Source organism: Triticum dicoccoides, chromosome 1B (genome assembly GCF_002162155.2).
Source record: "Triticum dicoccoides isolate Atlit2015 ecotype Zavitan chromosome 1B, WEW_v2.0, whole genome shotgun sequence".
NCBI classification, from domain to species: domain Eukaryota; kingdom Viridiplantae; phylum Streptophyta; class Magnoliopsida; order Poales; family Poaceae; genus Triticum; species Triticum dicoccoides.
Genome location: NC_041381.1, coordinates 710,943,599 through 710,949,877, shown reverse-complemented (window position 1 = coordinate 710,949,877; position 6,279 = coordinate 710,943,599).

Below are 6,279 nucleotides of genomic sequence, written 5' to 3'. Positions count from 1 at the left end.
AGTCGCGCCCCCGCTTCGCGCGGGCGGCGGCACGGCGGCTCGGCGCCCTCCCGGGCAGAGCACCAAGGCACGCCCACTGCTGGCCGCTTGCAACGCAGCCAGCACCTCCTCCGATGCCCCTCTTGGTGTCGTCACCTCCTCGGAAGCCGGGACACCCTGCGTCGCCACCTCAGGCACCGCCGCCTGTGGTGCCTCCTCCACAACCGACGGCGCTTCCGGCACCACAACCTGTGGTGCCTCCTCCAAAGCAACACCGCCTCCACCACCATCAGTCCCTGCACGCTCGACCACGTCGGCCCGCGGCGGGGTTCCGTCCCCCACTTCCACGACCTCCCGGTCGAGGACCACCACCTCAGCCCGGCGTCTGCGGCTGCGCTCCCTCAGCATCGACGGCTCAAAAACCGTCGCCGCCACCATCGTGCCCTCCGGCATCTCACGCCAGGCCGGCACCGTGCCGCCTCGCGCCCATGCCGCCGCCACGTCGGTCCAAGCCCGGAACAACGCTGCCTCCAACTCTGCCTCGGCCCGGTTCCTGTCCTGCCAGGCCAAGGCCTCGGCGTCATCCGGGTCCAGGCCGAGGTCCGAGTCTCCCCATCCCTCCTCCCTGGCCATGCCGGCGAGGTCGGACCGGCTCCTACGGAACGCGGCCCCCTCGGCGGCCGCAGCCTCCGCCGCCGCCCTCGTCAGCGCGATCGGCGACCTGAAGAAAAAAGAAGAATAAGCAAACGCAAGACAAGGCTGGCCCAAGAAATCAGGGCGCAAGCAAGAAACAAGACTTACCCTGACAAGACTGGGACCGGGGTCGGCTTCCCGCGCCTCTTCTTGGCCGGCCTCCTAGACTTGGCCAGATCCGCCGTGCGCTTCAAGGTCCGGGGTCGCGGCGCGACGTTGTCCTTCCCGTGCGGGCGGCTCGGCACCGTCCCATGCAAGGGCCCGGCTCCGCCCGCCTCGCCGCCTCCCCCACCCAACGCCGCTACATCAACAACTGGCATCAACGTCGCCAACGCCACAACACGACCAAACAATCCAAGACAAAGGAAGAAGAGAAAGACTCGAAGCTTACCTGTGCGACGCCCAGCGCCGGCGTCGGACTCGGCCACCTCCTCGCCGCCGTGAGCCACGGGCTCCCCTGGTGCCACCGGCGCCACCTGCAACAAAGCCCGGGCGTAAGGCTGCCGGCTCGCGTTTAGAAGAATCTCCCGCGACGCGTCGGGACGAATGAGAAGATGCGCGGCAGAAACGTAGCAAGACCAGATGTTCACCTGCGGCGCCGGGTTCACCTGGCTATACGGCGCCTTGCCGAATCGCCAGTCCTCTCCAAGGTCGGCCTTGGAGATGTTGTTCACGCCTCACGCGACCTGCTCTGCAGACAGCCGCGTGGATCCCATCCGGTTGGGATCCTGAAGCCCGATCATCTCGCCGATGAGGCAGGAGCGCCTCTGAAGAGGGAGAACCCGGCGGGTGATGAACGCGACAAGGAGGTCAGTGCCAGTGAGCCCCTCCTACGTCCTCATCACCGTGACCCGCTCGCAGAGGTTGACAATCTCCTGCGACGGGCGCCGGAGCGAGTAGCCCCAGTTCATTTTCGCCCGCGGCGGCGCGATGGCGAAGGGGGGAAGGTTGATGTAGTCTGCGCCGTGGTTGCGGACGTAGAAGAAGGAGTTCTGCCACTTCTTGGCAGAATCCTCGAGCGGGATCTTGGGGAAGTCCGCCCCCGACCACTTGGAGATGACGGCGGCCCTACAGTCGGCGTACTCTCCGACCGACGGGCCCTGCTGCTTCAAGGAGAAGAAGCACGCCTAGAGATCAATGGTGGGCTCTACCCCCAAGTACCCTTCGCACAGGGTCACGAAGCCGAAGAGCTGGACGATGGTACCGGCGCCGAGATGGTGCAGCTGGAGCCCGAAGAACTCCAAGAACCCGCGGAAGAAAGTGCTCGCCGGCAACCCGAAGCCGCGCTCAAAGTGCGTGAGGAAGACGACGCGCTCCTGCCCCTCGGGCTGGGGCCTCTGCTCGCCGTGCGGCAGACGGACGGTGACGTCCATCTCCCGCGGCAGGCGCCGCAAGGATCGAAGGTAGGTGATGTCATCGGCGGTGACGGTCAAGCCCATCCAGGAGCCCGACGGCAGCGACATCACCGGAAGAAGAAGAGGAAGAAGGACGACGGAGAAGGTCTCTGCTCGAGGCCGCGGGCGCAGCTGTGCGTCGGTGGCAAGAAGTAGAGTGAGAGAAGGGGGATAGGAGGGCGCGAGCGAGAATAATGTCCGCCGCCCCCTTGCCCCCCCCTCCCGATTTATAACCCCCAGTTCAAACGTGGGGAAGTGGGATCGTCTGCACGCGCTCGTGCCACTACCCTGCAATAAGTGCGCACGTACACACGCACTAACTGCATGGGGAAGTGCAACCGGCCCCCAGACGCCACAATAAATCCGCGCACGTGGCCAGGGGCGCGCGGCGACGGGCCGCGACCCGTCGCCCAGTCCCGTCACGCGCGTGGCCTGTCAGGCCCCTCCGACTTCTGGGCACCACGTGGTGCCTGCGCGAAGCCCGAGGGATCACCTCAAGATTTGACGGACTACTCGGTTCCCGCCACGGCCAGGATGTCGCGATACGGTTTCTGAGAAAACCGGCACACAGTGGGTGTTGCCGGACCCGGCGTTCGCAGATTCCGCCTTGCTCAGGGGGGAAGCTGCGAAGGCCCACTCATCCAAAGACGGCGGACCTTCGCAGCTTCGGGGACTACTGTCGGGGAGATGAACCCCAGGCAGGCAACGGAACCCAGATCTATTTCAAAAACAGCAGGGCCCGCATCGCCCCGCAAACCGGCATGCGCCCGGCCTAGTCGCTCGACCCGGCAAGGCGCGCAACTCGGCCAAGACCCTCGACTCAGCAAGGTACGTCGACCCAGCCGCAGTGGCCGGTGCAAGGCAACTCAACCCGGTGCAACCTTGGCTTCCCCAGCAAGCCAGCCCACCCGTGGCGTCCACGGCAACCCAGCCATGGGTCATCTCCCGTCCCATCCAGGTCGTACGATGGGACGAGACCACAATCACCGATGACCAAGACTACAGTGCCCCTGCCCATGCCCGTGGTTAGCCAGAGCGTGGCAACAGTGCCCCTTACCTACCCACTGACCAGGGCTGGCACGGCAATAGTGTCCCCGCCCTCACCGCTGACGACAGCAAGCGGCAGCCTGACGGAGAACACTGTGCACGGCTCGACTCGGCCACGCCATGACGATCGGCAAGATGGCGCATAGTCCCCCTAGGCACGCGAGGCCCGCACCTAGGGGAACCCGGCGAACCACAAGCCCCCAAGCGGGACCTAGCCCGGTGTCCCGGACACCGACAATACGGACCCACCGACTCGGCATATTACCATTGTAACCCTGGGTGGGTTGATCTATAAAACCCCCAGGAGTCCACGCCCATAGGGGCACGGCATGATATGTGAGATCCCCGGCATGCAAAGCCACTCGAGATAAAGCAAGCAAGATAGGACTAGCCACTACCTAGCAACACCAGCGAGAAGGAGCAGCCCGAGCCTCGGCCAGCCTCCTTCCTCCTTGATACAGCTTCAGGAGCGACATTGTACTATCTACCATCCAACTAAACTCGGCAGGACTAGGGGTGTTATCTCTCCGGAGAGCCCCGAACCTGGGTATGTCCGGCGTCCCGCGCCCGCGCATATCAACCTCACCTCCCAAGCCCACCAGTGCCCTCGAGCCTCCTCTTCTCTTTAGCCATCCCTTGGCATTTGCCATGCGCCCACCACGACAAACCCAACAGACACTTTTGGAGATACCTGTAGTGTACCTTTATAGTCACCCAGTTACGTTGTGACGTTTGGTACACCCAAAGCACTCCTACGGTATCCGGGAGTTACACAATCTCATGGTCTAAGAAACTGATACTTGACATTAGAAAAGCTTTAGCAAACGAACTACACGATCTTGTGCTAGGCTTAGGATTGGGTCTTGTCCATCACATCATTCTCCTAATGATGTGATCCCGTTATCAATGACATCCGATGTCCATAGTCAGGAAACCATGACTATCTGTTGATCAACGAGCTAGTCAACTAGAGGCTCACTAGGGACATGTTGTGGTCTATGTATTCACACATGTATTACGATTTCCAGATAACACAATTATAACATGAACAATAGATAATTATCATGAACAAGGAAATATAATAATAATCATTTTATTATTGCCTCTAGGGCATATTTCCAACAGTCTCCCACTTGCACTAGAGTCAATAATCTAGTTACATTGTGATGAATCGAACACCCATAGAGTTCTGGTGTTGATCATGTTTTGCTCGTGGAAGAGGTTTAGTCAACGGATCTGCGACATTCAGATCCGTATGCACTTTGCAAATATCTATGTCTTCATCTTGAACATTTTCATGAATGGAATTGAAGCGACGCTTGATGTGCCTGGTCTTCTTGTGAAACCTGGGCTCCTTGGCAAGGGCAATGGCTCCAGTGTTGTCACAGAAGAGAGTCATCGGCCCCGACGCATTGGGAATAACTCCTAGGTCGGTAATGAACTCCTTCATCCAGATTGCTTCATGTGCTGCCTCCGAGGCTGCCATGTACTCTGCTTCACATGTAGATCCCGCCACGACGCTTTGCTTGCAACTTCACTAGCTTACTTCCCCACCATTCAAAATATACACGTATTCGGTTTGTGACTTAGAGTCATCCAGATCTGTGTCGAAGCTAGCATCGACGTAACCCTTTACGATGAGCTCTTCATCACCTCCATAAACGAGAAACATATCCTTAGTCCTTTTCAGGTACTTTAGGATATTCTTGACCGTTGTCCAGTGTTCCATGCCGGGATTACTTTGGTACCTTCCTACCAAACTTACGGCAAGGTTTACATCAGGTCTAGTACACAGCATGGCATACATAAAAGACCCTATAGCCGAGGCATAGGGGATGTCATCTTTTCTCTATCTTCTGCCGTGGTCGGGCATTGAGCCGACACTACTAGAAAAAGGCCTACTAATGGCGCACCGGTTTTGCCTACTAATGGCGCACTACCGGTGCACCGCCGGTGCGCCATTTGAATAGTCCATGGCGCGCCATTAGTATCTGGTATACTAATGGCGCACTACATAGAAGTGCGCCATTAGTAACAATATTTTTTCAAAAAAAAATTCAGAATTTTTTTTCAAATTTTTTTTCCAAATTTTTTTTTCAAATTTTTTTCTTTTTTTTCTTAATCTCAGTTCACTATGGCTTAATCTCGGGTCAATATGCTTAATCTCAGGTCAAATCGCACTCCATGGTCAAACTTCCCAAAATGTCACCCATCCTCACGCTTAACTTCAGAGTTCTATCCAACACCAGCAACAGCTCACTTCACAGGCACTTGTTGATATATCTAGCATATCAATCCTATTATACCTTGTTGATGTCTAGGACTTTTTTCATGTTCATGACTATGATGAAACTTTGAAAAATATTTCAAACTTCCCGGTCATATTACGTATCATTGTTTGAAAAGAATCAAAAGAAATTCAAAACCAATTTTTTTCTGTTACTAGTGGTGCACCACATCCATGGTGCGCCACTAGTAAGTTTGATTTTTTTTATTTTTTTTGCCTCTAGATCTTGAAAGCCCCGTAACTTTTTTTCTGTTAGGTTTTTGGGGATTTTGAAAATGTTTAACGGGGTAGATGATTTTTCATATAAAAAACTTTTTCATCCGAGTTCGTATGCAAAAGTTATGCCCATTTTACAAATTTCCAGAGAGATTTTGCAAATAAAGTCGAAATTCATATTTGTAAATTTTCCCAACAACTAGACCACATATCACATGGGAAACTTATTTCCTTTTATTTTTTTAACATTTTCATCATTTTCTTTTATTTTTTGTAAAACTGAAAAGGCGATCCACAGGGGGGGGGTTGCATTTGGTGTTGGGGCAAGTTAGTAATGGCGCACCGTGGGGTGGTGCGCCATTACTAGTTAAAACTAGTAATGGCGCACCAAGAAATGGTGCGCCATTAGTAACAAATATTTTTTTTACTTTTTTTTACTTTTTTTTCAAAACTACTAATGGCGCACGGCGGATGTGGTGCGCCATTACTAGTTAAAACTAGTAATGGCGCACCGAGACATGGTGCGCCATTAGTAACAAATATTTATTTATTTATTTTTTTACTTTTTTTTCAAAACTACTAATGGCGCACGGCGGATGTGGTGCGCCATTACTATGTCAACTACTAATGGCGCACGACGGACATGGTGCGCCATTAGTAACA